We start from the raw sequence: 22,334 nt of genomic DNA, 5'->3' as shown, positions 1-22,334 counted from the left end.
CTTATTAATACGCCTGATCTACTTTCGCGTATGCCTTATATCCGCGGAATCAGTGGTTGTATACATACTCATGGATCTTCCTTTTTGGGGAAAAACCTGATACTGCTCGATGAACCCCCTTACGCCTCAATTGTAAGTTTATAAAAGTCAGGTTAAACCTGATTTACTCTCGAAAATTTCTTACCGAGAAAAACATTAATGGTCAGAAAATAGGTTGTAGCCTGAAAATAAATTCCTCTGGTCAGCCGCCGACGTTCTCGGGACATAAATATTACCAATAATTTATAACTATGGTAACTAACTTGATCACAACAAAATTCTTTTTACTTCGATAAAGCCATACGAAGGTGAAGCTTAGAACTATAGTTTCAGACGACCATGTTTGGGTATAATGGCAGAAAAGACAGCTGCAGACATCGGAGAGGATCACTATACGCCCTCGCGTCTTCCTACTGCAAATGCCTACAGCAAGTGCCTACAGCAAATGCACTATTCATAACTACAAATTGTGGACGCTTTCAGCAATAGCACGTAGAAAAAAAATCTTTCCAGAACACAGAGATTGTACAAGTTCCAGAGCCTCATTTTCGCGTTGTTACCAATGTTTTGGTCTCCTACGGGGCAATTGTTGCGTCTGAATGGACATTATGCCACTCGATAATTTCGTCTTGTTTAACAAAACAAAACCCGAATTTGTGGGAAATACTTCTAGAAACCAGACTTTCTTACTACCTGCAATTCAGAAAATAATTCGGAATGTTACCGCCCGAATCTACAAAATTATAAAGCCCGGAAACGGAGGGCCGTACACTTCTAAAAACAATCATAACAAACTTTGCAGTACATATTATGCTCCCACCTTCCTGACTGCCTTCTTCGACGAATCGATGTATGGTTTCATGAAAATGTTATTTTATGAAATTCTGCTAGTATACTTCACTAATTAATTGTTTGCCGACACAGATCTTATTAACACTAATATTGGCTGCGTTTTCCTTGAATTTACTAAAGCTTCACAGACACTAAGGCTTCCAACTACCTATAATTCTCAAGCTCAGTCGACTTATAATGGACAAAAATGCGCTTGAGTGGATTAAAATATTTCAGACGAACATCGTACGTAACGGCTAAGGATGGCTGGCCTCAAACTTGTGCAGTAACATCAAGTGTGCCGTGGTGACACCCCTATAGCTGCGTTGAGTTTCATTACGCAAGCCTTTGCAGATTACTGTGTAATTGGTTGTTAAATTACCAACCTTATTGATACCTGCTACCTCCAAGAAGGTCTTAAAATCAGGACTTTTTTTGTGACCAAAGGATAATAAAACTAAACTTCAACGGGTTCAGTAGTGTGCACATGTCTAGACGCACTGGCCAAGCAATCAAGTCTACATTTTCTGAATAGCTATTAGAAAATATAGAAAATAATAAGTTTACTTTAGCACTTTTTATTGATTTTAGTAGATTTCGACTGTCTAAACCATAATGTTTTATCTGAAAAGTTATGGCAATCACGAATTCGTGGGAAGCCCCTAACACATATGAAATCGTATCTAGAAAACAGAGTGCAGTCAGTGCATATTTCTAGTGAACAGTCCACTTTTCTACCGATTTTACACGGTGTTCCTCAAGACATCGTGCTAGATCCCCTGCTTTTTAATTTATATATAAATGATATTACACACGTTGACTTAAATGCAACATTTGTAATATATGCCTATGACAGTACTATACTTCTTTCTGGTCCTGATGAGAATAGTCTAATGCTCAAAGTCAAATATAACGCGGTTTTGGATAAATTATTTCGTTGGTCAAATTCAAACCGAATTAAGGTTAATCCGACGAAAACAAAAGCAATTCTATTCCGAGCTAAACACAGAAGAGTTGAACAGAAATATCGCTCAAATATGCCAATCATGTTGTGGAATTAGTAAATGATCACAAGATCCTCGGTGTTAGGTTCCAACCAGCTTTGTTGGAATAGACACGTAGATAACACCTGTAATAAACTCTCTTCTGTAGCCGGTGCGATAGCGTGCACGTGACGGTTCTCCCCAGAAAAAGTTAAACTGGACATCTATAATACTTTATTTGCCTCGTATATAATACCTATGCTACACGAGCGTTTGGAAGGACATTTCAGTCGAATGACCTTCGAAATTTCAAATGTCATTCCAAATGGAAGGAGTTCTGTCGATATACACGACCATTCTCAAAGGCAGTTGAAATTTTCCGCGTTCGCCCGCCATGTTTTGGTGTCGCCACTGCTGCCGTGTTTCGTTCTTGGAGAAAATGTAATTTTAGAGTTAAAATGGGCAAAAAAGCAATTATTAGAGATCAAATTGATAACTATCTACAAGCACGCACAAAACATGCACGAGGCAGCCAGTTTCTTTTTGTCTTTTTTCGCACCGTCGGTGCTGAGAGTACCAAGTTACCTCGTAATCGTAGAGCGAGAACGAAAACAAGCGAACAAGTGAAAAATTATGAAGATCTTGCACTTCAAACACAAAGTTTTACTCGTAAATAATTGTTTTTGTTATTACGGCTTGCAGAAACTGAGCCCGAGGGTACGACCGTTCGTGTTTCAAAGGCCTTTGAGACTCTCAAAGGTCAGTTGTCGTGCTCCTTTGACTCAAATGCCATTTTAACCAAATGCCTTTGAAAAACGTCGTGTAGCAGCTCAAAGGTGTCATTTGAGTCGAATGACATTCGACTCGAAGGCCTTCGAAACGCTCGTGTAGCACGGGTATAAATTACTGCAGCTTAGTATGGACTACTACAACTAAACAAAACATCAATAAACTACCCATCTTGCAAAAGAAAGCCGTTCGCCATATCGCAAACCTTGATTATTCTTCTTCCACTCGGACTTTCTTCCCACGTTACAACATAATCAAGGCAAATTACATGTACGACTTCCATATTCTGCGCTCCTTCTACTTTTCTTCGTTACCAATAAAAAAACTTTCTCATGCATTCGGCATCACTCCAGGCCCGAACTCATCCTATAAATACCCTTTAACAGGATGGCAAGTTGGGCGAGATGATATAAATACCCGTAACACAGACAACAGGCACCAGCGAAAATTCAGCAATAACTACAAGTTGCAATCACTAGAGCACAACTTGCCATTAATTATAAATGGATACGATTTTGCAGCTAATTTTTCTTTAGGACAGCTAAAATTGTTTTTTCGCCACCAAAGAGTAAACTGGAAACGATCATTTGTTGATTGATAAACGTAAATATTATTACTCCTGGCAGCGCAAGTGGTTTTGCTGATACCCCATTTCTTTAGTTATTTCTTCGATAGCTAACGTAGTCGAGTGTTCGACGAAACTTCGCCTGGTCAGGGGTCATATTTGCGAATATAAAATCGTGGTCACTGACCAAGTCAAAAGGAAAAAAATTGACGTTTCGGAGCCCATACGGGTTCCTTGTTCACAATAGAGCGGGCAAGAGGCCGTCGTCGATTTATATGCAAGATATGGCGCAACAACTTCGTGTAGATTGCGGGCATGTTGCGATCAGTCCGGTTGACAGTATCAGGTGTGGTTTGGATGATGAGTGACTCGAGGAAAAGACGGGAGGACAAATTTCTTTCTTTTTCTATGATAGCGGCGTCGTCCCAACCGATGCGGTGATTGTGCTGGCAGGCGTGCTCTGCTAGCGCATTCGTCGTTCGATTTTCTTTTGCAACGTCACGTTGATGCTCCTTCTTTCTACGTGAAAACTTGCCCGTTTCGCCGATATAAACGCAATTGCAGTCAGCGCAAGGGATTTTGTATACGACTCCCGCGAACTTGTCACTCTCCATCTTGTCCTTCACGTTCACGAGCCTGCTGCGCAGCTTGCTTGAAGGCACGTGCGCTACACGTAAATCGTATTTGGAAAATACGCGGCAAAGTGCCTCACTGACTCCTTCAACGTAGGGAATGGCGGCGCGCATGGTGCACATAGCCGTCTTGCTGGCGATTCCGTTCGGTCATAGAATCTGATTTTCAATTCGTGCCACAAAATTCCTAGGGTATCCATTTGCCGACAGCTCGTGATGCACAGTCATCAATTCTTCCTTCAATATATGTTGATTGGAGCATAGGCGTTTGGCTCTGGTAATCAGTGCCGAGACGACAGACCTCTTGTGGGCAATGGGGTGGCATGAGCTGTACAGCAGGTAGCGCCCGGTGTGTGTCTTCTTACGATAAACGGTGAAGGAAAGGTAGCCATTCGAGCGACGAATGCAAACATCAAGGAACGGAAGGCAGCCATTGTGCCTCCTTGTATCATTTCTGAAAACACGCACCCTTATTCTTTCCCCCTCTCCGCACCTCTCTTCTTGGAACGAACGATCAATTAGACTCACTCCGCGCTAGCACGCGAGGCTTAACCTTGTCTGAGCTTGAAAGGTCAGATTGCCGCTACGAGGAACGAGCCGTTCAATCGGTTTGAGCTGGATTAACAGTGCTTCCGCTCTACAAAAGGGATCCCCATCCCATTTCTAGCAAAGCCTTCGTCTGGGTCCTTTTAAATGCCACTGGGCCTTTATTCTGTCATCAAAAGGGAAACGACCTAGGGTATGATAAAACGCACACTTCTCCCTCCGTAGCTTTTTCGGCGCAGGTTCACCGTGCATTCACTCCGCGTCGTATACTTAACATGCAGGATCCAGGTGCCGTGAGAGACGCCTGCGCCGCGGTGCGCTCACTGCCAAGGAGAGAGACAGACCGGGTTCGCGACCTCAGCCGACTGTGACGCCTCCCGAGTACGGCACACGCCATGTGCGCCCCGTGGCATCGCGCCTACACCGCCGTGTAATAGCGTCCGGCGGCGGGCACGTGGCGTTACGGAGCGCTGCCCGAGACGGCGGAAGCCGGAAGCGGTACGACATTTCCGTTGCTGCTTGTAACAAGCCGCTTTCACGGACGTAACGAGCAGTAAAGCGGGGTAATTTTGCATTAATGAGACCGCGAATGTTAGGCCCCATTAGTTGGTGTGAATATTAAATGGCAACTGGGGATCGCTGGAACATATGGTCGTTTTATACAACTTTGATCCCCCCCCCCCCCCGGAATTTTATCATAGAATACGACGTAAGTAAGAGTTTTTGTACGCACGTCCGGAGCCTGTCAAAACACATCACATCATCCCCATCATCATGACGATAGCTCCTCACAAGCAGGGAAATGTTGGTAACTGAACGAAGATTACGATTCTCATAAGAGTTAAGGCAGGGTCACCCATCACTTCAGTGACAACGAGTTAAAACGGGATCGCAAGCCCACCCCTTACCAGGAGCAGATATATCCGGTTCTATACATTCTACACGGGATTATCATCTCGCACCCTATAGAAATGATAAGCACGCGTGTAAAATGTGTAGAAGAGGAACCACGCATGAAATTAGTGGGGAGTGAATTCGGGAGGCGTATGCATGGGTATATATACATCGATCATGTCATCCATATTCTATCTTCATATCTCGCACAACTCACCATCGCTGCGTGCGTAACATCAAAGGTGGGCAAAAAGATCAGGAGCGAACAAAATTTATCCAACCATTACATCCAAAGCGATAATGCTAAAACAAAGCGTAGCTGGGCTGATGCTGCTGCGACATTGCGACGAAGTGACGGCGCTAAAGGAATGAATCGTCACGAATCGTTAAACACGAACGACAAATTATCAAACGTCCAAGACAAATCCATTCGTGCTTCTGTTATAGCATCGTCTTTGTACCCAGAAACCCTCCCACTAATCCACAGCGTAGTCGTAAGATGGTCGGTTTAGGAGGGCGTGCAGCTCCGCGAAGAAATTCTTTCTTCCTCACATGTAACATTAGCGACATAGGCGGGAATTACGTGTCCCGCTTTCTGGCATTTGCCTTATGAACATCGCGTAAACAGTGTTATCATGGTCGAAGTTGCGAGGGAGGAACGTCACCGTCGTATTGACAACAGTCAACATATTTACATGAACAAAAGGCACAGGCGGGAGAAGGGAGAAGGGGGGGGGGGGGTATGGACGGCCCTACGACTCTGCCTATGATCAAATAACGAACAATAATTTTTTTTTGTCACAAGCGAAGCATCAAACATACGCAGCTTCGACGTCTGCTGTCACCACGACGGTCAGCCGTCAGCCATTGGGCAATACTGTGTTGAAGAAAACAAAAATTAGCAAAACGGACGGAAGTTTGTGCATACTCCAACTGCTTTCCAAAGTTTTTTTATTTTAATTTGTAATCAATTCTTCGCGTTGTTTGTGTCCTTTTTTTAACTTTTTCTTCCTTTCATGTTCTTACTGGCCTTTTCGTTCCGGAGATTCATCTCGGCAATCTTGCATCTCTCGTGAAAAAGTCAACTGCCATGTTTTGCGGTGTGTCCTTACGAGCATTTCATACAGATTATTCTGTTTTCTATTATGGAAGCTCCCTTATATATTCTGCGGTAGAAGACGACGGGGCTGGTCGGTGAGGCATCGTACGCATTCCCGTAAGAAAGAGCTCTTTGTAATTCTCTCTCTTGCAGCCTCGTCCCCGAACTGATGCTCCATTAGCTACGCTGCTCCTGGAAGGCACTAGGTGCAAACTATTTTAGCGAGCGGCAGAAAAGAGACCATGCTGCTCGGCAGTCTACGTGCGACGGTACGGTACGGAAGATCTTGAACGAGGCAGAACGGGTGTGTACACCGTTTGGGAATGCGTAATGTGAATAAAGATTTCGTACATGCAGGCATTTTGCTTTTCCGCCTACTTCAGAAAAACACCCTCGACGTCTTAGATGCTGAACCACCTGGCCGTTTGTAGCTACGTCGATCAAATTCCTAACTAAAAGCTTTCTTTCCTGTATACGCGCACAAAAATTGCGCTGGTTTCTTGCTTGTTAAGCAAATGACCACGTCCCCACTCTCGCGTCTTCCACCTTTCATTTTTATCGTTAAAGAGGGAGCTAAGCTTCGCTTAGAAAGCAACAGAAAAAAAAAAGTCCCGGGCCATCTCCACTAACGTGAAACCTGGGGAGGGGCGAAGAATGCACTGCATAAGTGTATTCTTGGCGCCTTGGAGTTTTTGCCAACCGTTGGGGGAGGCACAGGTATACAGCTTTGCTGTAAAAGTCTCATGTCTTTGAAGCATGAAGCGTTCTAGCGCGAAGCGTAAACGAGTGTCCCGGTGTTTTAGTACAGTGACTACATGAGACGACGGTTACGACGACGACATCAGACGCCAACAGCCCGAGCCCATAAGGGGCTTCGCCCCTAAAAAAGAAGAGAACAATTTCGCATTCACTTTTTTTTACCAGGCAACCAGTACAGAAATCAAGGAACACTTAGACGTACGAACAAAAGGAACGGGCAGCTACACATCGTGACGAGAAGCGGGTACTAAATATCCCTAGTAAACAAGGCGTCGCGCGTGCCGGCCGGAGCAGCACGTGGGTTGCCCAAAGAGCGTTTTCACGGACCGTCGAGTCGGGCCTATGGCCGCTGGTGTGCACGTGCAGCATCGCCCCCCCCCCCCCCCCCCCCTTCCCCCCGTTTAGGCGTTCCGCTATGGGCAGATGCTGGGCCGCTTCACTGGCAGCCACCAGCCCGTCACGACGCTCGCCGTTGCCGCGTCTTTCGGACCGTCGGTCGCGCGTGGCACCTGGGAGCACCATGCGGCGCCGTTTTGTCCCGTTGTTCGGTTCTGCTGTTCGGCTGTCTGCCTAGAGTCGTTCGCTGTTTCCCGATCCGGGCTTATGGCTTCGAGTGTGAGAGTGAAAGCTACACGACGCCGGCTGAGCGTGTCAGCTTGTGGGGCATGCAGTGGCCCGCACGAGCACCCACCCAATCGTCAACCGTGCTAGGCAGGTGAGTTGTGCTGCGCGCCCCGTGTTCTCTTAATGAGCTGCCACATCCCGTAGATGGATTTGGCGACGTTTGTCTAGAGACGTAGGATACGGAAGTTTGTGAACGTGAAAAATTCGGCCTTGTGGGCCGCAATAAAGCGGCTTGTGGGTATAGTATGCTTAAGGCTGACCAAATTTATTATATGAAGCTTTTACAAGCTATACAAAAAGAAAATCTCCATGGCAAACATAACGGCAATAGCAGTATATACCCTCTTAGGTGTGCCAAAATACATACACCGAAACTTCGAACAAACTACGGCAGGCAGTCTTCTCTGTTTCAACGCACCGACATACTCAACAAAGTTGGAGACCACATTGACTTCAAATGCAGTAGAAACATATTTAAAACATAGGCGAAAGAATACCTCTTAAATCAGAATATCTGCTTCAATGGCTAGAGCTGTGGATGTCGTCTCGACCTGTTTAATGCGCAGGTTTTGTAGTTGTGTCTATCTTTAAAACTCAATCATAGTTCTACTCTGATTGTCCACTTGTATTTTGTTTTACTTTACTCTTTTGTACTCTAATGTACGTTACTGTACCTCTCCCATATTGTTCTGTAATATCTTGTGATCTACATGTTGTTTGTATTTTTGTAACTCACATTAGAATTTCTAGCTTGTTTGATTCTGCCTCATCATTGTACTGTACCAAAGGGGGCTGGGGCCTCTGTCAGGCTTTGTAGCCTTTAGTCCCAGCCTGCCTCCTCGTACTTCTGAGGAAATAAAATCTTTTGTTTGTTTGTTTGTTTGTTTTGTTTGAAAGCGTTTACCAAACTCAGAAAGTCGCGAAAGGTGTACCTCAGCTAACGTCTCTCGTCGTTGTGGGATTACTGTAAAGCAGTCCACTTGAATCCTCACCTCTGAAGAGAGGCTTTATATGGCGGGGCTTTCGTTCACTTTCCCCGTGCGCGAGCTAGAAACGTCTTGCGGAAAAGCCAACTTTATCGCGAGTGATCAACAAAAAGAAAAAAAAAACGGCTATAACTGTCGGTTTACAGGACTTCCACAAAACAATTGTGGCAGTTGGTCGCTATTACGACTCTATTACTACTCTGATCTTCGTTTACTTTTTACCATTCGTTTTTTTACAGTGAAGTTATAAACGTTACAGATTTTCCGGCTGATGTCAACACGTGGGCGTCTACGGAAGGAGTATGGTTACAGAAAATGGCTGTAACTCTTGTTTGTCAAAACGTTACTAACAAGAATATGCCAAACGACTCCATAATCAAGCCGAGTTTCATCAATAGTTATTTCGCAATAAATGAGTTCGTACCTCTCCCTAAAATACTGTGTCCCCTATGTGTTGTGCTTACCCCCTTCACTGGACGGGCACCTTCACAGAGTGGAATGAATTATAATTTTTTCCACGGATCAATAAGTTTTGCGGGTGATCAGGATGAGGAGCTTTTGTGCGGAACTTGAGGAAACAGCGGAGCTGGTGGTCTTCACTAACGTTAACTTGGCTTTTCTTAGGTCTGTTCCCTTTTTAAGACGAATATGGCCAGAAGGCGAAACTTCCTTCATGCAAACTCATTCAAATCAAAGTCCACCATCCACCCTGCGAAAGTCCAAATTCCTAACTGCAAAATACGAAGCCAAAGTGCACTGCAGCTCAGCCAAAGTCCAAAGCCAACGCCCGCTCAACGAACCCAGAGGAAATGCTGAGCGCCCCGAATGCGATGATAGCGAAATCGGATGGACGGCCATTTCATAACGAGAGGTACCCAGGTCCGATTCCGATTCCGATTCCACTTTAGGGGCCCGGCTTGTCGTCACAGCTCGTGCGCGGTCCTGCTATCTGGCCACCCCAGTCGCGCGGCGTCACGCACCCGAACAGAGGCTTCGAAAAGATACCCGCTTGAAAAGATAAGCATATTATCGAACAATCCTGGCATCAATCACACAACGTAACAGCCAGAAACAATTAAACAAGTGCAGCGCATGTTGTTACAAAACTAGCAGATCCCGAAGGCTAGCAGTGAAAGACACTTACAGAAACACACAAATAGTTTCTAGTTGATTACAGATAAAAAATAATATACAAATATTTTAGAGTTGGTTACAACCAAAAGATTGGCATGCCAGGGTAACACGAGTATAAAAGGATTCGCTACAAGAATGCAGAAATATACGGTACAACGGGGGTGTTAATGCCTCAACGGATACTGTGGCGCAATAGCAACCTATTGTAACAACAAAATCTCCAATTCTAACAACGAATATCCGTAAGAACACAGGCCTGAAAGACTGGCATGAATATTAACCCTTTTATTCGACACCTCTAGAAACCGCGCAGACCAATGTTGCAGTAACCCTCCCTCGCCCAACAGGGCCAACTTACCTTCCAGAAAGGTCGCGAGGCGTTGTCTGAGAAAGGAAAGCAAAGGCCACTGCATACATAGCCTGCGATTCTGTGCAGCGGCCCTGCAGCGATTACGCCACAGTGCATAATCGCCAATTACTGCGAATACTTTGCCCAGAGGAGAGCCAGGATAATGTTCTCTCAGTAGATACCATGCAATCTCCAAACTTGGAGTAGCATGGTGTAAGATGCGCCAAAAGCAAAGCGCTACAGCGCAGCTTGAGAAAGTATGTGCTGTGGATTTCTGTTGGCCGCAGCTGGGACAGCAAGAGTTCCCTATTACTCCCCAGCAAAATATACTGTATTTTGTGGGATGAGTCCGCCAAGCTTTTCGACACTGGATGTTTTTGACGTTCTCCGGCAGCCTACCTGATTCAAACGTAATCAGAGAAAATCTGGTGGATCTACTCGCCTGCCGGAACTAGCGGTAACTATTCTTTCATACAGCCTCGCAGGTTGTTCATTTACAATATGAAGGATAAGGGGGAAGGGGGGGGGGGGTAAGTAGGAAATTTTTAACACCACTGGAGTGCGAAACATGCCTTTAATTTGCAGATTACAAAGAAGTGCCCCATTGCTTCATTTTGCACAGTTCGTCAATGCGTGGCACAGTCACACTTCAACAAAGTTACATACCTGCGGCCACATTCAACCTGTTTCTGTATTTGCTCTTCACGTAAGCAAGCCTGGAAAGTATGCTCGCATGAATACGTTGCAGAAAACTGCAACAGAAGCTTTACAGCTATCGCACGGAGAAGGGGGACATTGCTGCAGTTCCCAACCAAAATACCTCAAGGCTCGCAGTGGCAAACTTTGCCTTCAACGCCGAGTTTCCTTGAAGCTCCATCAACTCATTTTCTACTTCGACACGTTCATGTCAAAGGCAATTTACATCAGCTTCGAAAGGGGCAGCAAGCCAGGTATCTGGGGCAGATTACGGGAAATAGCCCTTGAGGTGGCGGCCTAATGTGCTCATTAGTGCCAAGATTGTGGCTGTGTCACTTCCAGATACTGTCCCTATGCCTACAAGTTCACTGAGAAGCTTGAAAGCAAAATAGTCGTCCCTGCTCACCCAACTTTGAAGATTTTTACAGACACCTCTCACCTTGTCCCCCGAAGAGACAACATTGCTCATCCCCTGCATGCTGCTGTTAAGATGGTCCAGGTGCTCAAACAGGCCACACAGATAGGCAAGCTTTGTTAGAAAAGATGCGTCCTGAAAAGGATCTCTTCAAGTGCCCCTTCTTCCAAAAAAAAAAAAAAAGACTCAGCTCCTCTCTAAGCTCGAACACTCCGGCGAGCACTTTTCCGCGCGACAACCACCGCACCTCGATGTGCAGAAGCAGGTGTTGGTTCTCCGCACCCATCTCTCCACAGAGTACCTTGAAGAGGCTAACCTCTGCCAGTTTGTTACAGAAAGATCTATAGGTATAAACTAACAGCAATGGAAACAATATCTTTTGCATTATCATTTTGAGAAGATCACTCGTGCAACACTCCAGGTAGTGCAAAAAAACTGAACCACTTCAGCGAGAAATATCGAGTCGGTATCAGTCACCCTTATACATTATTCATCTAATCAACTAGCTGTACGGAATGGGTCGTCATTGCAATGAACTTCCTTGTCAAGCGCAATACACTGAAATTTCCGGCAGGAACTGTGTACGCAGATCTGTGAGCCTATAGGACATTGCTAAAGTTGTCAATAATTACATTTAACGCCCCTCAGGTTTAAACAGTTTACAATGTTCTTCAGAAAGAGAGAATAAAACTTTTATTGAAGCCCAGTCTGACTCCGTGCGTGGAGGAAGACCAGTGGGGAGACTCCTTATTCCAGGAGTCCCTCGCTCTGGCTCGCAGTCCGGGCCTGTCTCACCAGGTTAAGCTGGGAGCCGGGTTCAGAGCTGGACTGCTGCTCCGTCCACTGCGAAGGAAAGGGGCGGGGATTTGGAGAGAGGTCGGGTGTGTGGGAGCATTCACTGACTATGTGATAAAGAGTACCCCTTTCGAGGCAAAACTTGTACTGTGGTGAGAGAGAGGTGGGGAAGATCAAATGCGAAAGTGTATTGTGAGGGAAGGTCCGGGTGTTAAGTTGACGGAGAGTGATTTCATCAGCTTGTGTTAGAGACGGGTGAGGTGGAGGGAAGGTGTGACGAGAGATCTTGTAGTTGTGAGAACGCCATTCTAGGCGAGTAGGGGTGGGCATCCAGGGCGAGAGGAGGGGGTCGGGGGCAATGGCCCGGCGTACCTCTTCTCGGGCCGCGTCGTGCGCCGCTTTATGGCCGGCCAACCCGCAATGGCCAGGGGTCCATAGAATGTGGCACTCCTCAGGGAGGTAAGTGAAGTGTTCAATGATGCGTAGGGCAGTGCGAGGAAGTAGACCTTTTTGAAGATGTCGACAGGCTTCCTGCGAGTCCGTAATTACTGTCACGTAGTCGCGACGAGTGGAGGCAAGGCAAAGCGCAATGGCTATCTCTTCAGCTTCAATTTGTTTTGAGGCTCGCGTGGAGGCAGTGGCGACGGTACGTTTTTGGCTATCTACAGTCGCGACGACGTAAGTCGATCGGTTGGGGTATGGGGATGCATCGACGTAAAGCGTCTCCGGAAGATGCTGGTAGTGGGTGCAGATATTTAGTTGGTTCGCGCGGTGCGACGACCGTCATGGAGACCTGGGTGCGTGTTTCGGGGTAGCGGGGCGACTTTAATGCGAGCCCGCAGTAGCGAAGGGAGGCGTACCAGACGGTGAGGCTGAGTCGGGGTCGGATAGCCCAGGCGAGCTAAAGTACTGCAGCCAGTGGGCGTAAGCTTGAGGCGATGAAATTGCGAAGTTCGTCGAGCTTCACAAAGCTTTGTCCAAGGGTTGTGTATTCCCCAGAGCAATAACAAGTCAGTAGAGGTGTGAGTGGAGAGGCGGAGTGCAGTTTTTGTACGCTTGTCTAATTAAAATGTACAGTTTCTTATGTTCTTCTGGTTTGAGGGACAGGTGAGGAGCTCCGTATGTGAGGCGACTGATGGGGAAAGCTTAAATCAGACGGGCAGTTTTAGCTTTGTTAAGACCAGTACGTTGGTGGGTGATGCGCTTAACTAGTTGCGCCAATTGAGTAACTGTGCGTTGAAGTCCCAGGATGGTGTGCGAGCCTGAGCCGTCTCGTGGGATTGTGAGCCCGAGTAGCCTGAGATGGGTTACTACAGGAACTGGGCGAGTCTGTATAGTAAGAACTGGATCCGGCGTCGGCGCCTTGTTGTTTCCCCGAGTTCTCTGTTGAAGGGTTAGCAGTGCGGATTTTTCCGGGGAGCAGGTCAGACCACATTTAGAGAGATACGTGCTAGTTATGTCGATGGCTCGTTGAAATGGTTCTTGTTGTTCACCCATGGAACCTAAGTTTGTACATATGGGGAGAACGTTTGCATATAGGGCATGGCGGAAGGATGGGATGGTGTCCAGTAGCGGAGGCAGATCTTTGAGAGCTATGTTAAATAGCAAAGGAGAAATGACGGAACCTTATGGTGTTCCTCGGGGGAGCGCTGGGAATAAGGGTGTGCGTGAGTGGACGATCCCCACTGTAGCGGTGCGGTTGGTAAGGAAAGCTCTCAGATAGTTGTATAGCCGTGTCCCAACACGGAGAATGGCCAGGATGTTTGGTAAGGCGTCGTGGGAAACGTTATCAAATGCGCTCTTGATGTCAAGAGCGAGGATACAGTGCTTGTGATGCCTCGGGAGGTTAGTGAGAAGGTCTTCTTTGGGCTGCAGGAGGGCGTCTTGGGTAGACAGTTGAGATCGGAAGCCGTACATCGTAGTTGGGAAGAGGTTGTTATCTTCTATGTACGCCGTAAGGCGATTGTGAACCATATGTTCAAACAGCTTCCCGAGGCACGAAGCCAAGGAAATAGGACGCAGGTTGGGTATCTCGATTGGTTTGCTAAGTTTGGATCAGTGAGATGTCCGCGTGTTTCCCCGCGGGGGAAGCGTCCTTTGTGTCCAATGGTCATTGATGAGATTAAGGAATTGGTCGAGGCTGGCAGGAGGAAGGTTGCGGATTAGACGATTCGGGATTATGTCATGTCCTGGTGCTGTTTTACACATGAGGTTGTGGATCACTGTCTGGAGTTCTTCGTAGATAAAATGCGTGTCCAGAGTTGCGTTTCGGTTACCAGTATAGTTTGCATAAGAAGGCCGATGAGTCTGGGAAGAAAGTTCGTACTGTTGTCGTAAGTTGTTGAGGAGGGTTAGTTCATCTCCTGAAAAGGCATGCATGAGTCTGCGGATGTAATGTTTAGAGGTGGTCTTCTTCTCTCAGGTACCCATTAGGGATGGAAGTAGAAGTAGGTGCCAGGTCTTGCGTTTACTAAGCGTTCCTTGTAACTGGGTGCAAAATTGATGCCAATACTGCTGATTGAGTTGTCGGCAGTAGTCTTCCGCTTGCTTTGTGAGGCAAGCTATGCGTAATATGAGGCGCCAGTTCGTTTTGTTACGTTTCCAACTTGTACCAGGCTGTGCCTGGCTGTCCAGAGGTGATCGAGGTGCCGATCTACAGCGGGGTACTCGGTCGTGAGCGGGATTCGTTCGGTGTGTTATTGAAGTGCACGTTCAATTATGGTCGTCCATTCATCGAGGGCCAAATTGGCGGGTGTAGTAGCTTCTAGAGTATCCCGGAAGGCTTTCCAGCCTGTTAGGCGGGCGACGCCTATAGCTGGGTCTTGGTAATGCCCGAAATGGTGAGGTGAACGATGCTGTGATCGCTTCCGAGAGTATGAAGGAAGCATTGCCATGTGTATTGGGAGACGTTGCGAACAAAAGTGAGGCCCGGAGTTGTATCTCGGGTGACGCTGGAGCCGAGGCGGGTCGGGATGAGGGGAACGCTGCAAAGAGTAAAGCCGTGACGTGAATTGTATTGGGTGGTAGCAGTGAGCGGATAACTGCGCTACAGCCCATTATGGCGAATCACTGCTGTGCACTTCTGGTAGCTTTCACGTTGAACGGAACGGCTTTAATTTTAAAGACGATAGTCTTTGGGCTACTTAAATGCAGAAATTTTGGTCAGTCTGTTGCCTGTCTGTCTGTCTGTCTGTCTGTCTGTCTGTAACAAGATTCAGCCACCCGGCTAAAGTGAAACGAATGCTGTGCAATAGTCTTACATACTCCAAGTCAAATGTAAACGTCAAAGTCCGGTGGTAATGTTAACACTTGTCAACATTGTTGAACAAGAACAAGACATTACGCAAATATAAGGCAGTATATCAATACAGGAGTGAGATTTCCAGTGTTCCTTTATTAAAAAATTCATGGATACTTGGTTTTTGCGATAGCAAATGAAATGAAATGATGGCATCAACGCCAGAAAACCGTCGTCTGCTGTTGCCGGCGCTACCTCCTGGCGGCATTTAAGAAAAGAAAAGGCAATAGCAACGAAAGGTTCTTCTAGGTGGAATCCACATTCCGCTTAGAACGCTCGTGGAGTAGGGTAACGTAGTTGTATAAACATTTTAGTAGGGTGCCTCAATTCACGCGCGTCTCCGCCGTACGGCAGCGCTGGCATCGAGACACCTGACTTGGAGCAGTGGAACGCGGTAAATTTAAATTGACTTGAGCAAACCTTTAGCTTGTTATCTTGGGAGGAACGAGACGGGAGAAGAACAGCATGACAGGTGAGCTTGTAAAGTGCAGCTTGTAAATTTCGTATCGCGGTGCTGCTACTGGGTTGCTTATAAATCACCTCGCGTGAGGGATGCATGCATAACAAACAAAACAAGTACGGCTGCGAACGGCACCCTCAAGGAACGACGAACTGTAGGCCATCCAAAATTGTTATAAATGTGCCGGTCACATCGCATCTTGTACAGTTCGCCCCTGCCATCGCGCCACATGGCTCGTCTTGTTAACGACGCGTTTTGCGAATTCCAGCGTGGCCACTGTACCAGAGGATCCTGGATTGCAGGACCGAGCCGCGTTGACCTGGTTGAGATTAATATCGGCGGCACAGATCCGAGCAATCACGTCGCTAGCGCCCCTCGGAGCCCACCCCCACGGCCACCGACGAGATGACGTTGAGGACTATGGCGGCGGCCACGATAAACGGCGTTTTCTGGCTTCGGCTCAAAAAATGTTCAAAAAGTGTTCAATTCAAAAAGTGTTCTTTAGAATTAGAAATTACTGATAAAAAACTACACTCCTTAGGGGCGGGGAAAGATAAATCGTTGTGCGAATCCGCTAGCATATAAGTCTTCCGGTAGCCATGATGAATTCGTGAAGGAGGAAGTAAATTTCTTTGCTTGCTTTGGCAAGGCAGCTAGCACAGAAGTAAAGAAGACGTGAAGTTTTTAGTTCAAGTCTAAGGCGCTCGAATGGGACAGTAAGGTAACGTTTTCTTTGCTCTGTGAAACGGCGACAGTCAAACAAATAGGGTTCTAATGATTCGGGTTGAATACAAAACAGGCATGCGTCTCTTCATGCTAATACTGACCTGCTCAAATATAGGTTTAATTTTGGAAGGCGGCATCTCATGGCTGTGAGAGCCACACTGGCGGGAAACACAAAACGATGAACTCCGTATGAATTTTAGGTGAGATTACTCCGGTCTATCTGGGATACCGTTGGACCGCCCCCTGAGTAAGAAATATCTACGAAGACGTGCCACAGTTATAGTTGCGAGATTTTGACAAACATTTAGTGCAGGGCCACCTATATGGCGAAACCTGCTAATGAGTCCGCCCTCTCATTGAGCAGAATACCTGTATGTCCAGGCACCCACACAACACTTACAGATATGATGTGCTATGGAAAAAAATGGCGAAATGTTTTTAGATGAACAGAATGTTCAGATATGACAAAAGAAGTTCAAAGGAATAGGGAGTCAGTTATGAAAATACATGTGATACAGAGCTAGGGATTTTTTTAATGGCCAGAGCCATGGCCAGTAGTTCTGCCTCAAGCATGGGAGTGTAATCAGCCAATCTAAAGGAAGAACTCTAATCTATATATCAAAAGATCAAATTCCAATCATTGATTTAGATTCATATTGCGAGCCATCAGTGGCCAAAACCACGTTATGTGGATAATGAGCAATGTACTCTTCTAAAATTCCCTGTAGGATACGCCCAGGTAGCAACTTGTCATTCTTTGGGAATATGTTATCGACATGAACCAGCACTAGCTTATGCCCCGCCGATAATGGTTCAATGGAAAAGAAGCCAACGACAATGTAGGAAAGAATTGAATTGACAAACAGAAGCTGATGATGTCTAAACCTAGGCCATGTCGTCGTCAAGAATGTAAGGGGTTGTAAAAATATGGCCTGCTCTCTACCAATTGAGGAGCCTATCATCCTCAGGTATGTTTTTACTGAAAACATTTGGAAGCGCGTCTCTAATGATGCAAGTCGCGCCTCTAGGTATATCACAATGTCAGCAACAAATCTAGGCAACCCACGAAGTAAGCGCAGGGCACGTTTTCCAAGCAAAAAAAAAAAAAAAAGCGGACGTAATTTATAATAAGCAGTACCAGAATAGAGTGAACGGCCAATTTCCAGTATTAGACGAACATACAATTTGTACAAAATTAACAACGTTTCTCGACGCATTCCTGATTTGCTGTGAGCAAGCCTTCCGAGTCTACCAAGAGGCCGCTCTCCTTTTAAAAGTTAAGATTCGATATGGCAACACCAACTCAAAGAGGGATCATGCATAACACCAAGGTATTTCAGCGTATTCAATTGTTTAATGATCTGATCTTGGTATGTAAGAGAAATCTACACGTCGTACTGTAAAGGAAAAACTAGCAGGCAACATTTCTTTGCGTTTAGAACTAAGCGAAGGGTTTGGAGCCATCTAGTCAAAGTATCGAGATAGTTTTGGAGCCGTTGGTAAAGGTGCTGAAGATCGTCATCACATACATAGAACGCAATGTCATCTTCATAAACATAGACAATTACTTCCGGGTCAGCCAACCCGTCGCGAAGCAACTTCCTCCTCTTCTTCCTCTTGCTCTTCTTCTCCTTGGGGTGCTGGCCCGCGACATTCCGTTCCCAGATAGGTACAAGACCGCAGGGACATTGAGGCATAGTGACTGCGACGGACAACCGTGAGTTATGAAATTCGAATAGCATGGCGCATCTTTTTTTCCCTCCTTGTGTGTATGAATGTATCTTGAACGAGCCTCATGGCCTCTGGAAATGTTTCTTTGAATATAAATTGTGGGCATATATCCTTAACCCTTGCCATTAAGGAATATAATAGAATTACGCGCCGTCGTTATTCTCACTGCTCTCGCGCAGCACCAAACTGCCCTGCCGAGAGACTCTGCCCACAACGGGTTCGAGAACGAGCCACGACTCTCGCCGCGCGTGTACGCGTTGTCAGTCACTTCACAGGGAAGCGATACCTTCCATAGTACAGGGGTTTATTACGCGAACAACCACGATACAAACACTACATTGCACTACACGCCTAGCCCCTGGGGCATACAACCGTCAGCGTGTGCCCAGCCCGTAGTCGGGCAGCAGTTAGCGTCTGCCGGCGTTGGCCGGCCTCAACGCTCGCTGACATAGGGGAAGGGGGCTCTCTGTGGCCGCTACACATTTCAAGCCACTGGACTCGACCAGGCGGCACCGGCGCTCCTACGCTGACCTAAGGCGCAAGCCGTCACCGCGAGGACGCGGGGCCAATCCACCAAGGAGTGGACTATGCCCAGAGAGTCACCGGACATCCTAGATAAACGCACTGACGCAAATCAAGGCATGCGCCAATCCACACGGTGGGTGCCTTGACCCACGAAAGTGGGAAACAACGGCCAATGCAAGAAACGGCCAAAAGTGGCCGAAAGGCATTTACGTACCGTGCGATCGCTGCGCGTCCCAAGGGCGGTCTCCCGGGGAGACTCCTGCGTGCCTCCCCAACCGCTTCGTAGGGAGAGGAGGGAGGCGTGCGGGGATCGCTCTCGCCCCACCAAGGAAGAGGGCGTCGCTAACGCCTCCTCGCCTCGATTGGAGGGGCTTGGCCCCCACAAAATGTAACTAGTTGATGTATTTCTTTTTGTCATTCCCCCACACTCGAATGCCAAAAGGCGCTGTGGGTACCAAATAAAGGAAGGAAATGAAGAGGACACCCCCAGGAATTGAAACAAGGGGGGGGGGGGTCTCAATGTCGGGGGGTGGGGGCTCACGGGAGGCGGGAGGATAGATAAACCATACAAACTTTTCTTTTTTGGTCCACTAATCAAATAGTAGACGTCTTTTAACCTAATTTTCATCCCCGTGACGTATGTTTCCCTTTTCCTCTATATACACCTGGGAGGCGGTGTGTTCTATTGAATCTGAAAATATGTTTATTTTGTTAGAAATTTAGTTTTTACCGGAAAAGCTTCGTATTCAGTTTTTTATGTCTAATAATATTTCATTTCAACATGTAAGAACCTTTTCAAACTTTTTTGCCAGGGCCAATGACGAGATTTAAGTTTTTAAAGAATGTTTAGGGAGCCCAAGAATTATGCAGCACTTATAAAATGGGCACCAATTGTCTTTTGACGCTCACAATTGATTGAAACACCAGGATTAGCTTCCATTGTCCTTCGCCTCTCCGAATCGCCAATTTTAAATGTGTATGTCGAGAGAGCTTCTTCAAAGATCAGAGTTATAAACAAAGAACGGTCCCGAATCAATGAAGTAACGTGGTATTTCACTCCTCCTTTCCATGGGGCTTGAAAAAAAACTTCTCAAGAGTTTAATGCGAGAATTGACATGAGTAAAATTGAGAGATTCAAGGGGGGGGGGGGGGGGAGAAGTGTCCAGGAGAACTAAAGGGGCTCTACTCACCCCCTCGGGGGTGTGGATGGAAATCCCTGCAGGACCGGCACTTGATGAAACTTAGCGGCTTCCCCTTTGTAATGGGGTGGCGTTGCACAGTGACCTTAGTCGTAACGCCACTGCACAATCACCTCGCGAAAAAAATGAAAAAAAAAAACCTTTATGAAATTTTTGTGTTCGTCTGACCTCTTTGTTAGCATGTCTTCTCACATTTTCTCTGCTTTTTTCCCACCAACATTCTAACCTCCTTTTACTAACCTCTACTACTGCTTCATTCACTTTTGCGTTAACCTTAAAGCCAAGGGCTTCCGGACGCTGGATGTGTTCCTCACTGAGAATTGGACTTGATGATGATGATGATGATATTTTGGCTGTACCCTTTGAATCGGGTGGGTGTACCGCGCACACGCTAGCCAGGACAAACAGAAAGAGAAATGCATGACAAACAACGACACTAACGCGGCCCGAACGAGACACAAACATATGGCACACCAAAAAGAAACACTTAACAACACTCAGCCACATACGAGAAACCAAGAAAAAAAACCAAAAAAGTACAACATAACGAAGAATCTCAGAATGGACACTTAACGTGCTTAACGTCCCTGGGCTGCCGTCGCACACCAGCGTTCCAGGCGGTGCTTTGTACGCGCAACAGCGCGCACGTCCACCACACCGTCGGCGTCCCCGAAGCCGAGAGCTTCCTGCAGGGTCGGAGGCGGACCACTTTCGCGGATATTGTCACAGTGTCCGACACCAGCACAGCTTAAGATTAAATGTTCGGCGGACTCGTCCCCCTCGCCACAAGCACGGCACACCACACTGGCCACCTGGTCATCGAACGTTTTCTGGCGCACGAGAGTACGGAGGGCTCCTGCACGAGCCTCGAAGAGCAACGCACTCCCCAAGCTATTGTCGTACAGCTGGCAGCCACCGATCGAAGTCTTGTGTTGCGCGTAAACCGCCAGAGTGGGCTTTTCCCGCACAGCACGCTGCCACATCGCCTCCTCTTCCTCACGCACTCGACGGCGCGTGTCACGTGTCCAGGCCGCGGCAGTGTCCACAGAAACAGGCTCGCGGAAGAAGCCGTACTTCTTCTCCAAGAAGTACACACGGCGCGCCCAATTTGTGCGGATGCAAGTCGCCGCCAGATACTCGAACACGCGTCGCGCCCAGTGCTCCCGATGCATGAACTGGAGGCGACCGCGGTACGACAGCTTACTAGCCGCCTCACGTGCTTCAAAGGACGACCAGCCGAGGTCTCCCTGTACCGCTTCATTGGCCACATACCGATGACATCCTACAGCGGTGCGTCCCACTGCGCGCTGCTGTCTCTCGAGCCATTGCCGAGTGGACGTGGAGAGGCACACCACAGCATTCGCGAACGTGAGAGCCGGCACGTGCACCAACTTCCACAGGTCACGCACCATCAGGAAACGGTGGCAGCCCCACAAGCTTCGGCGGCGAAGAATGCACTGGCCACGAACGGCAGACTGACGCACCTTTGCCTCGTGGTGTGAGTACATGGAAGCACCGGCAGAAAGCACTACGCCCAGGTACTTATAAGACGAACACATGCTGATTTCTTCCCCCGCCGAGGGTAACTGCTGCGTCTCCGCTGGTTCCCGCGAAGGTAAGAACCGCAGACTTTTTGGCGCTGAACCGGAGTCCAAGCTGTGTTACCTCAGCGAAGCAGATGTCCAGCAGGGTCTGCAATTCCTGCGGGCACTCCGCCATAAGTACCAGATCATCGGCAAATGCAAGCCCTGGCAGGCGGTATTGCTCGTCCGCCCCAGTGGTGCTGTACCTGAGCCGAAAACCGAGACCACATTGGAGCAGTTTCCGCTCAATACTTGTGGCATACAAGATATACAGAAGCGGAGAGAGCGGACACCCTTGACGGAGGCCCCTAAGTTACAGGGATTTGGTCTGACTGAGTCTGACCAAAGTGCGCTCTGATGGTGTTGCCCTCGTAGACACGTTGGACCGTCCGCACCAGCGTTTCCGGAAGCCCGAGACGACTGAGCTTCTGGAAAAGGGGGGCATGGGGGACAGTGTCGTACGCCTTTTCTACGTCCAAAAAGCAGCACATTAAAGAGCGCTGCTCCCTGATCGCGATTTCGGCACACTGTGTTAGTATGAACAGGTTATCGTCTAGACGACGGCCTGGACGAAACCCGTTCTGAAGTTCGGTCAGGAGCCGTTTGGACTCGGCCCACCCGCTCAGCCAATCCTTGAGGGCGCCCATGAAGATGCGGTACATGGCGCTGGTAACTG

The 22,334-nt window shown here is 47.5% G+C and overlaps 1 long non-coding RNA gene across 4 annotated transcripts in view; it reads left to right on the top strand.

The window, feature by feature from the left end:
* Positions 1 to 22,334, top strand: part of LOC144178254 (uncharacterized) — a 50,525-nt gene that overhangs the window by 4,275 nt on the left and 23,916 nt on the right. For 3 of the 4 annotated variants that reach the window (XR_013323980.1, XR_013323979.1, XR_013323981.1), the window contains 2 exons: positions 4,667 to 4,883; positions 9,007 to 9,183. The exons of the other annotated variant lie outside the window; for it this stretch is intronic. This is a non-coding gene — a long non-coding RNA (uncharacterized LOC144178254). Of the gene's footprint in view, positions 1 to 4,666; positions 4,884 to 9,006; positions 9,184 to 22,334 lie in introns of those variants that run through there. 4 annotated transcript variants of the gene reach the window in all.

Source organism: Haemaphysalis longicornis, unplaced genomic scaffold, assembly GCF_048455015.1.
Source record: "Haemaphysalis longicornis isolate Haplotype H1 unplaced genomic scaffold, Haemaphysalis longicornis Haplotype H1 scaffold_4, whole genome shotgun sequence".
Taxonomy (NCBI): domain Eukaryota; kingdom Metazoa; phylum Arthropoda; class Arachnida; order Ixodida; family Ixodidae; genus Haemaphysalis; species Haemaphysalis longicornis.
The sequence above is the reverse complement of the archived record's forward strand: the minus strand, read 5'-3'. Positions and strand labels throughout refer to the sequence as shown.